Here is a 10316-nt window from a genome sequence, read left to right on the forward strand (position 1 = left end):
CAGCCTGGATGAAAATCAGCTGGTTGCCTGAGAGAGGTCAATGAACTTTCCCCCAGTGTTCCCGTCCTGAGAGGAAAGAGAGTGGAATTCTTTCTTTCACTTATTGTTTTTGGAGCTGACGCTCAAACATGATACGGCCTCTGCTCTCAGATTGTCTGAGTGGAAGTGAAATTGCATAAGAATAATCATTGCTTTCCTTTCAGCCCCCCCTTTAAATTTTAAAATGACCTCATCGTCCATGTTTAGAGAAGTTTTGTCATGCATCTCTGAGCTTTAACTCTCAGCCTGTGGGAAATATGCTTTCCTTCCCTTATCGGCTTTTGCTTTGTCTCCCCACATGATTTTTCTTCTTTCTTTCTTTTAATCCCCTCTTCTTGAAGTAACATTGTAAAGTGAACATCCTGCTTTTAGAACCACACGGAAAGGAAAATGAAATAAAAGGAAAATGTGTTTACCTCAACAAGGCACATTTCACATTTTCTGTGGTTTTTTTTTCTGTTCTAATTCAATTGAGGAGAGCCGGAGACGGGTTCTGAGAGGCGGTGTCACATTTCTGCGCACCAATCAGGGCCTTGCAGTACTTTAATCAAAATGCAGCAAGAGCTGAATTGTTTGTTTATGAACTGTTTATTTTTATTGTTAAAGAGAAAGGAATCGGCAGTATTTCCCGCAGGCTTTAAGTCTAAGAAGTGACAGCGTACTGTATGTAGCTGTGCTTTCCACCACTGGCAGTGAATACCTTCTCTGTGACTTTGTGGAAAGTTTTCAGTGCTTTTTCAGCTCCATTCTCCTCCACTTCAAAGCCGTTTCCTGAGGGAGCCGTACCTCAAACGGATGATTGTTTTCTCTGAAATTATCGGACATCTGAGATGCTCAATCTGCTGCTCTCTGTTCTCCTCACAGCATGCCCCGTCCCAGACTCTGGCCTCTCTCATTTACATGGCCAACACGGGGAACCCAGCTACACCTGAAACCTGGCCCAGTGTACTCTAATCACGTAAACCGCTCTGGTATCTTGTTGCCAAAACTGACAAGCTTTCATTTAGGGGCCGACTGAAAGAGGAGACCACGGGAGGCCCTGGGTGTCTAGCTTTGATCTTCTAATACTTTCTCCTTCACTGACACGTTTAATTCTCTATTAGATGATGTTACACTTGACTTGTTTACCCGTGCTTCCTAAATTACAACTTGGTGTTTCATCAAAGGAAAAATAACATCACATTCCCTCTCAAACTTGCCTTTTTATGGTCTGTCTCCTCTTATACTAGGGGCTAAGATTTAGGAGTCGCTTAATGGTTCAAAACAAATACAAATCTCTTAGTTACAGTCTCTAACCAACTGTGGCTCTCCCCTGCTGCTCCCCCTCCCTTTCTCCACGGTATTAGTATGACTACATGTTTGGCTTGCCTCGAGTCTTTCCTAGTTACCCGAACAGACTCTGTGATTTAGCCATGCTTGGCTCTACCACAGAGAAGTCATAGTCTCATACTAGACAGTGATGTCATTCCTTCAGCGTCTAAGCACAAAAAGTGACTTAATGCTAACTACGCCATAGAGGTCCTTTACACTGCCTATCACTGCTGTCTGAAAAGCCCCTTTCTGAACACTGGGATTATGTAATTCTGTTACATCAGGGGCTCGACACAAAGACGCTGCACACACAAGACCACAGTGACTGAAAGCAGAGCGCATTATTTCAGATGGCTCCATTTTTTGGGGAGGGGGTCAAGTTCAGAACAATTAGTCACCACACGCGTGTCACGTGAAGTTTGAAGCCCCGCTGCAGATGGTGTTCCCGCACGTCCCGCTCATTACTCCATAAACAGTAGTCATTTTTAGCTGGGATTAGTCAGCCACTATTTTTGGAGTGGCTTTCTAAGAGGTTGGTTGTGTGCTCTCAAGGTCTAAAGGGGTCAGCAGATCTGACTTTTAAGGCTTGAAGCGGCGCGCTGCCCTCGTCACAGGAAATGGGCCTCTCCCATGGACTTGTGGGGAAGCAATAGGCCACCTTGGAATCTGTTGCTTCCCACGGTCTCTATCAGGAATTCCTATCTGAACTAATCAGTGATAGTTCAACAGTTGAAATTGGAACTGCAGGGGCTCTCGTGCTCTCCTAGAATAAGAGGTGCTTTGGTTCCCGAGAGCGGCAAATACAAAGCTTACTCAAAGCCGATAGAGTCATTTGAATGGTGGAAAGCTTTGCCTCTCTGTCTAATCATTAACCTACACTTACCTTGCCTTTTGTTCCATTGAGGCCTTCTGCATGTTTTAAATGCCACTTTCACTTACAAAGTGGGTCTTTATGCAAGTCCACTTTAACAGTCCTGTGAGTGCAACATTTGAACAACACGACCTGGGATGGAAAGACTCACATAGCATAAAAAAGAAAAGCACCACAGTTTATTGGCCTGCGTGCTGCTTACATGGATTTGGAACCGTGTCGCTGGGTGTGCTATGCACAGCTTCCTTGACAAGAACACAGAGCGCTTAGACTCCCAAGTGGCAGACATCCTGTCTTTACTAAAAAGCCACTGCAGCCAGGTTTAATGCACTTCAAACACACCCACACACGTGGACGATGACTCAGCTGCCCCTTTTCATCCTCTGCGCTCTCACTCGTCATCTGTGGCCTTTTAAATGGAGCGAGCAGCAGAGATGAGACTTGTTTTATTAGATCGGGAAGCCCTGAACTAGGGGCTAGGATGAAGCCTCTCGTTATTTATAGCTGCACAGCAGTTGCGTTCTTTCTATCTGGCAGGACTCTGTCACTTCCTCCTCCGTGGTAGGCCGGATGCGCTCAGTGCAGACATCCTCAGACGAGGCAGACATCCTCATTTAGCTGCATTGTATCTATTTGAGGGCTCCTTTGTGCTTTGGTTTGGGATGCTATGAAGGATTTTGAATCAAATGTTCAAGGTCAAACCACAAGATTGGCTCATTTTAAAGAATGAAAAAAAAAAACCCTCTATTGACTGAGCTGCAGAGGTTTATTGTGAGGGGGGGAAAGGATTGTCTCTCTGTGGCTTTCCTTTAGCTTTGATGTCTCTTTGCTTTACATGTAAAAGTGATTGATTGTGTATAATACACTTTGAGCTTAGGTGTAGTCTGCTGATAAACCCTGGGTGCAGGGGGAAAGCTAGTGCAGTCTGCTTCTATGCACTTGCCTTCAGTCTTCTGAGACTGCAAGGTTACCCTGTCCTTCATTTCATGTTGGATCAAAGCTGTTCAGTAAAAAAAATCAATAGTCTCAACAAGAATCAAGGAGTACATAACTGATCAGTCAAGGCCATGTAATGCTTGTCAATTCAAAATCTGTTTATATTTCCCCAAAATCCTCTGAATATTTTCCCCCCTGTACAAATTGGAATTGCTTTACCATGGTTTTGCACCTCCTCCTTCTCTTCATTGATGGGATTAAAAAAAACCCACAAGTTTATTGAAGCATTACATATCTTCAGAGAAACCAAAGTCTCCTGTGTAAAGTTCCGTTTCTCATTTATCTGGTAAGTTTAGACAATGAATAATGGAGACAATAAAAAAAAAAAAACAGTGTCACGAGGAGTGTGGGTGATTTACTGCCGATCACATTTCATGTTCCAGTGGAGAAGGCTGACTCCCACGGGAGCGGGAGCTGTTTTGTAAACACACAAATGCTGCAGCCGCTGTTGCTGATGCAAATTTGAATATTTATGAGCCTTTGGGGCAGCATCCGACGTCAAAATTGTTTCTCTCTTTACGCTTGACTCGAACGTAATGACTGCGGAAGGTATGAAACCTGAGTTTGCAGTGAACCTCAAGCGGGGGGCATATTAAAAAAGGTTTCCAATTTCCCTTGTACCGTGTCATGATCCCGCTCTGTCGGGCCAATTCTGTATTCTATGGCTTCCATATTGGCTGGCCATTTCAAAGGATGGCAATTCATTTGTAAAAGCGTGTGGACAGTCAATAACGCTCTTCACTTTCAAAGTTTACTCAAGCTTCTTACACAAGCTGCGGGGAGTCTTTCTCACCAAAATAATATTCAGTTTAAGGTGAGGTTAGTGGAGCTGCTTGCACAAACTGAATAAAGTGTCTATTATTTTTTTACTGCCTTCATTGCTTAATTAACTGTCTATGGGTCTATAATTGTACCTTACAATATAAAACGTCTTGATTTGGTCCCAATAAATAAAACTGAATTCAAGAGTATTTAATTCAATTGTGCCCTCCTAAGCACTCCAAGCTAAGAAAAATGGGGAGGGTTGCATCAGGAATGGCATTGCACATAAATAGTCGGGCAAATCAAAACACGTGGATTATTTAAAAAATAAAATAAAATAAAATGGATGTAGCCCCCGTGTCATAATCAGCCTGCTCCAGGTTTTGTTTTAAAGCCTCAAATTTTGGCCATTGTCTTCTTGGTCTTTTGGACCCAGTATGACAGATGAGGCATGGATCTGACTGAGGAATTGAAGACGTTCAACTCAGATGCGTAATTGGCTTTTTAAAAATTATTATTTTTACTAAATACAGGGCCAAAATGAACAAAAGTAACATTATAATGTGTTAAATAAGACTTCACACTGGTGACTGAGACCATAAACTCCTCATGTAACTGTTCACTGACATCATAAATCAAGTCAGAAGTAGGTCAGTGTCTCATAAACTTTAACATAATCTGGATGTTTTAGAGTCGCCCCCTGGTGCCCACCTGGAAGAATGCAGGTTTAAAGCAAACACCTCACTGGCTTTAATTTTTCAGACTCAGAGGATGTCGAACATCACAGTCTGTTATGTACAGATGTGGCAGTCTGCAATGGAAGATGCTCAGGCTGACGTCAAAATGATGATTATTATTAATGACATTCAAAGCTAGCCAATGATAAATGACCATTAGTGACAGTTTGTTAATTTTATAGACTGCTGCAAAACCAAAGCAATTTCTTTTATAAGTGACTCATCAGTTAGGTATCTTTTGTCACTGCATACGTATGTCCTTTGTTTCAAAGAAGCAAGTGTTATTGTTACTCGAGCTGATCCACTAAATACTTGCGCATTGATTGGGCTGGATTTGTACAGCTCGACATCCCACTTTGTCACGCTGGACTGCGAGGCTGTGGTTTCCATGTATTGCAGTATTGTCACAGGGCAGTGAAGGGCTCAGTGTCCTCAGCTCCAAGCTGTTTGCTGCTGACACAGGGGATTCAACGGGTAATGAGTACTGCAACAAACTCCTCCGTCATCTGATTTTTGGTCAATGGATGCCACTCTGGAGAATTGATCGAAGCTGACCTTGCTCCAGGACAAGTGCTTGCAGTACTGTCACTGTCATAATGTCTGACCTGTTTATTTTTATTATTATTTTTCAGATGTTTTGAATCTGTATATGCGCTCGCACTCATGAAATAATAATGCACCCACATGAAAGAGAGCGATATAAGTGTATATTTTGATCAAAACAGATCTATTATGAGAAAATAATGCCTTCCTTGCATTTTTTCTCCCATACCCCCCACCCCTGAAATGGGAGTTTTGTTTGACTTTAATTAGCAGTGGAGAAGTCGGCAAAAGGCTAATTAAAAAAATGAAAGAAGGGCAGCAGGAGCAGCATATGTAATTTTATAAGTACGCTACTATGTGAACGCTTAGGAAATAAACAGAGCGTGGGGAGAAGCTCAGTTCAGAGGTGAATATAGCAGTGAAGCCACAACGGGCACTTTAATTACAAGTTGAACTTTAACCTACATCCCTTTCTCTCAGTCTCAGTCTGCCCGCAATTACCCAGAGAAGCTTCCCAAAACAGAGACAGTTGTCTAATCATTTTTCTGTTTTGGCAAAGTGCTGCTTGCGGTTTTATCGGAGCTAGTCAAGCGCACAAGATCACTCATTATCTTCCACAGAAGCTGCAGGATCGTTCCCAAAAGTTTGTGTCAGTGTGTGGGATGTGATACCCAAAGGATCTGGCAAATGTTTGGTATTTACCGTTGCCCATAAGATAACGCAAGGCCATCCGAAGAAGACAGCTGTGTAAAATCTCTTTGTGTCCATGAGAAAGACACTGAGCAAAACCCAGAGGTGTAAATCATGTGAAAAACAAATCAGAGGTCGAGGATAGACTCTCTCCCACTGGTGGGAAAAGCAAATTGTGTGTGAAGCTTCCAGCCTGGGCAACCGTGACACTCATGCAGTCAGTCGCCACCCCTCTGCTGCATATGGGAGACTCAAGTCCTCACCGCTCAGTCGAACTCTTTTGCTCTGTATGTAATTCTCAACAGGCTTCATTGTTTGCAGTAAAAATGAAGACAGGGTGTGTGTAAACCTGGCTAGGCATTTTCCCATTGACTCCAGGGTCTCTGTAGGCTGGGGGTGACCTTTTAAAAGCCACTGATCGAAAAAATTAATACTGTAGAGAACTGCAGCCTGGACTTTTATTTCCCAGATGCACACCTGCTGCTGATGGCAGATGGCTTTGCTGCAGGGCAAATATGAGCTTTTGGGGATTATGAAGTCTTTTGTTGGCCGTGTTTTTTTTGTGCTCTCTTGTCCCTGTCAACTTCCTGTGTCCTCTTTCCCACCTGCTTATCATTATTTTTCTGTAAAGACTCCGCTTTTCAGAATGACAGTCAACACAACAACAGAAATGGGGCCAAAATACAAAGTGCCAAGGTTTGTTTTTCCACACTGCTCACATGTTTGTGGCAGCGCTGTTCGCTAATGCGGGGATGAAAAAGTTCCAGGAGCTGAAGTGGAGCATGCCTCAGTCTCATGATATCCACCTGACACCCCCACCCCCCTCCTGCTTTCCAGCTCTCCCCTGAGTCAACCTGGAGTTATTACCACCCATGCCCTTGTGGGATTCTTTTAAACATCCATCACAGCTCGTATGAACCTCTTACTATAATTGCCAGCTTTTGTTTCAGACTTAAATAGATGATAATCTATGGCGACTGTCTGGGACATATCAAGGACACACATCATGAGTTTGCCATTTTGTTGAGCTTCGCTAGTGGCTGGTCACATGCACGCCTTGCTGCTGGCTGGAGTTACAGTTTCAGCAAACTGTTATTTTCCAGGCGTAGGTGAGGAAAAACACACAATGGTGTTTTTGCCAATCAGCACATTTCCTTCGGCTTAGAGGTGTGACTGAAGAGCTTGCTCGCTTATTAATACCTGTATCCTGGAGAGGGAGACGGGTGTCATCGTTCAAAAGCAGAGACTGTTCAGAGCGCTCCAAAATAAAAAATGCTCCCTGACATTTTGCTTTCCACGCTACCAGCAAGGCTCCGGGGATGATGGCGGCAGTTGGTACACTGCTTTAGCCCAGACTGAAATATCTCAAAAACATTTGCATGGACTGCCATGAAATTTAGGACGGACACTCATGATGCCCAGAGGATAAATGTGTCAACACTTACTGGATAGATGGACACAGAGTTTTGGATTACATAGATTACATGGACTGTATGTGAAAGATGGACATAGCTCGATTTTAACACTATGACTGCCACCATCTTGTTTTGTGTGTCGTTGTTTGTGTGTTTGGAGCTGATTGTTTGATTGTATTTGGATGACAGGGTGAATAGGTGAGAAGTAAGATGTTTATTCTAGCAAGCTAGCTTAGCAAAGTGCAAGCATAGACTATTTGGGTGTGTTAGGTACCTGCTGCTAAGAGACTATACAGTCAAATTAATGAATTAATTGCACAGCAAGCCAAAATAATTTTCAGACTGCTTGCATTGATGTGTTATCTGCAGCAGCCATGCCTTAAATTTAAGCCTTAATATTACTTAAAGGGTGAGTTTAAAAAAAATCATGCCCTTAGAGTTGCTAATAACCTGCAGTCAAACAATATATATATTAGCTGTATAATACCAGTAGGCCAGCTCTAATAGTAATTTGGTATGGTGACGCCATACCAAATTACGCCAAATTTGGCCCGCGGGCCAGAGTTTGACACCTATGCTCTAGGCCACAGATGTCAAACTCCAGTCCTTAAGGGCCGGTGTCTTCAAGCTTTTACATGTGTCCCTGCTGCAACACACCTGAATAAAATTAGTAGGTCATTAGCAAGACTATAGAACTTGACTGCATGCTGAGGTGGCAATTCAGCCATTTGAATCTTGTTACAGCAGCTCATGAATAAATGAACATGGTGCAATAAAAGTACTTTTAAAAGTACATTTTTCCAACACATGCATTCTGAGTGCCATTCTGATTTCACTCTAGTGTGATGCAGCCAGTAAGCATCACACCATAGCTTTACCAATTTGAGTGAGTATACTTTTTGAAATTAGCATTTAGCTAATTTATAAGAGCCTTACAGTTTCACTGTTAGCATTCCCCTAGACTACTGTCTCTAGCCCGGGGGTAGTTTAAAACGCCCAGCTGCAACAAAGAGAATGCTGTGTGGTAAAAGATATTGATTTACGGAGCACAGCGTGTTTTGACATCAGAGGGCCTAAATAAAAAAACTGCTGATCCTTCCTCCCCTCTGTCACCAGCCCCCAGCCTCAGGAATGCCACAGGACAGGAAGGGAAGCAGGAAATGCTTTTGTCTCCCTACAGCAGTTCAGAATAGATGCCTCCTTTTTTTAGTCCTGTGTGGGCTTTTTGTTTGATAAAAAGGAAGCTGTTTATTAAAACGTGACACTAACGAAAGAGAGTATAATGAATCTTCTACTAGATCAAGGTCAAAAAAACATGTATTCCGATAAAAGTAACACAAAGCATAATTACTGTAGGTAAATTGACTTAAAACCAGACAGATTAAAATAGACTGGTAATAGATCCCCATGGGAACTGACACAGTAATGTTGTAGTGAATCAAACTTAACAATTCACCATTGTTCACAGATCTGATCAAATTACAGATAGAGACTTCAAGAGATGGAGACTTCAAAGGAGATCAGATGTACAGCTTCACAACACACCTTCTAATGTGGTCAGCCTCATAACAAAAGAAAAATATTCAATAGGAGGTGTCCCCTAGAGCTCCCTAAAATTTCCTCTATTGTCGTTTGGTTCAAGATAATCTGCTGTGTGTGTGTGTGTCTGTGTGTGGGAGAGCTTTTAGCTTAGCACCATTACTTCCTGTCCAGCTGTTCCTGCTGTCACCGCTTTTAAGCAGATGTCTGTATTTCCTCATCTAAGACACGCAGCCACGGTCTTTTCTGCCCAGATGCTCCTCGTGTACGCTCACGTTTTTAACAGGCCTCCTTTAAAACTCCTCTTAGTGGCAGAAAGCTGAACCCACTGAGACACCGTGAGCAGCTTTAATATATTCGTGCTTGAGCACTGGAGTGTTCATCCGCATGCTAGAGAAAGAAAAAAATGTTGCGAATGGGCCTTTTTGGGTGATTCCTGTGTTTGGGTAGTATGTGTTTCCGAGTGGGTTGTGTCATTGTGCGTGAAAAGCGTAGGAGGGTGTGAGAGCCGATGAACAGTAGTGGATCTGCCTGCAGCATAAGTGTAATGACATTCTTTTCCCACCCATGTTTGGTATCAGCCAAGGGATTTACATTTTAAAGGGTCATTTCACCCAAATTAGAAAAAAAAAATCTATGTTCAATACATAGAATTGAATGAAACTTAACTTATTATTAAAACAAATGAAACCAAAACTACAGGCAGGAAAATGAGATATTAAATTTCTCTTGTAATCACACAAATTCCAGGAAGAAGATCAAAGACAACAATGAATTATTCCTTTAAGTGATGCATGTGTAGCCAACCTTCAAGTATGCCTTATTTGTTTGTGCCTCTTACCCACAACTTTTTCTTGTCAAGAAATGATTAGATAATCCCGAATAAGCTGCAGAGCATGCTGAAGCATCCTCGGGGAAGATACTGAACCCTGAGTTAGCCCTGATGCACTCATTGGAGTGCGAATGTTAGAAAAGGCACTTAGGCAGTGCTATACGATAGAGTGAATGATGGCTGTCATAAAAACGGCTTTGAGTGCTCAATTAGAGTAGAAAAGCGCTATATAAATACCAATCCATATTGCTGCTAGCATGAAAGCTGTAGATTATTTTAAGACAGCTTCACATGCACTTCCAGATATCAGTCAATCGATGTCTTTCAGGCGACTGCTAAAAATAGTCCTCATCAAATGCAGGGTTAACCCCTGTTTGAGCAGCGTTCGGTTAAAACCTGCACTGACCGGCTGTTTGAGGCAGTTGCTGACCCTTCTTTTAAGGTAGAATGATTTATCTGTGACTCATGTCTCCTTTAAGAACTATGAGATGCAAACCTTACTTAAGAACTTGAAAAGAATTCACGCGAAGGTAACCATGTTATTCAGAAGCCTAATCAGTTGTTTCTGTCTCTCATCTCAG

The 10316-nt window shown here is 42.5% G+C and overlaps 1 protein-coding gene across 1 annotated transcript in view; it reads left to right on the top strand.

Annotated features, from left to right (window-relative positions):
- Positions 1–10316, top strand: part of bcl2b (BCL2 apoptosis regulator b) — a 30653-nt gene that overhangs the window by 13230 nt on the left and 7107 nt on the right. The window lies entirely within an intron of this gene.

The sequence above is a fragment of the Neolamprologus multifasciatus genome, chromosome 18 (assembly GCF_963576455.1).
Source record: "Neolamprologus multifasciatus chromosome 18, fNeoMul1.2, whole genome shotgun sequence".
Taxonomy (NCBI): Eukaryota; Metazoa; Chordata; class Actinopteri; order Cichliformes; family Cichlidae; genus Neolamprologus; species Neolamprologus multifasciatus.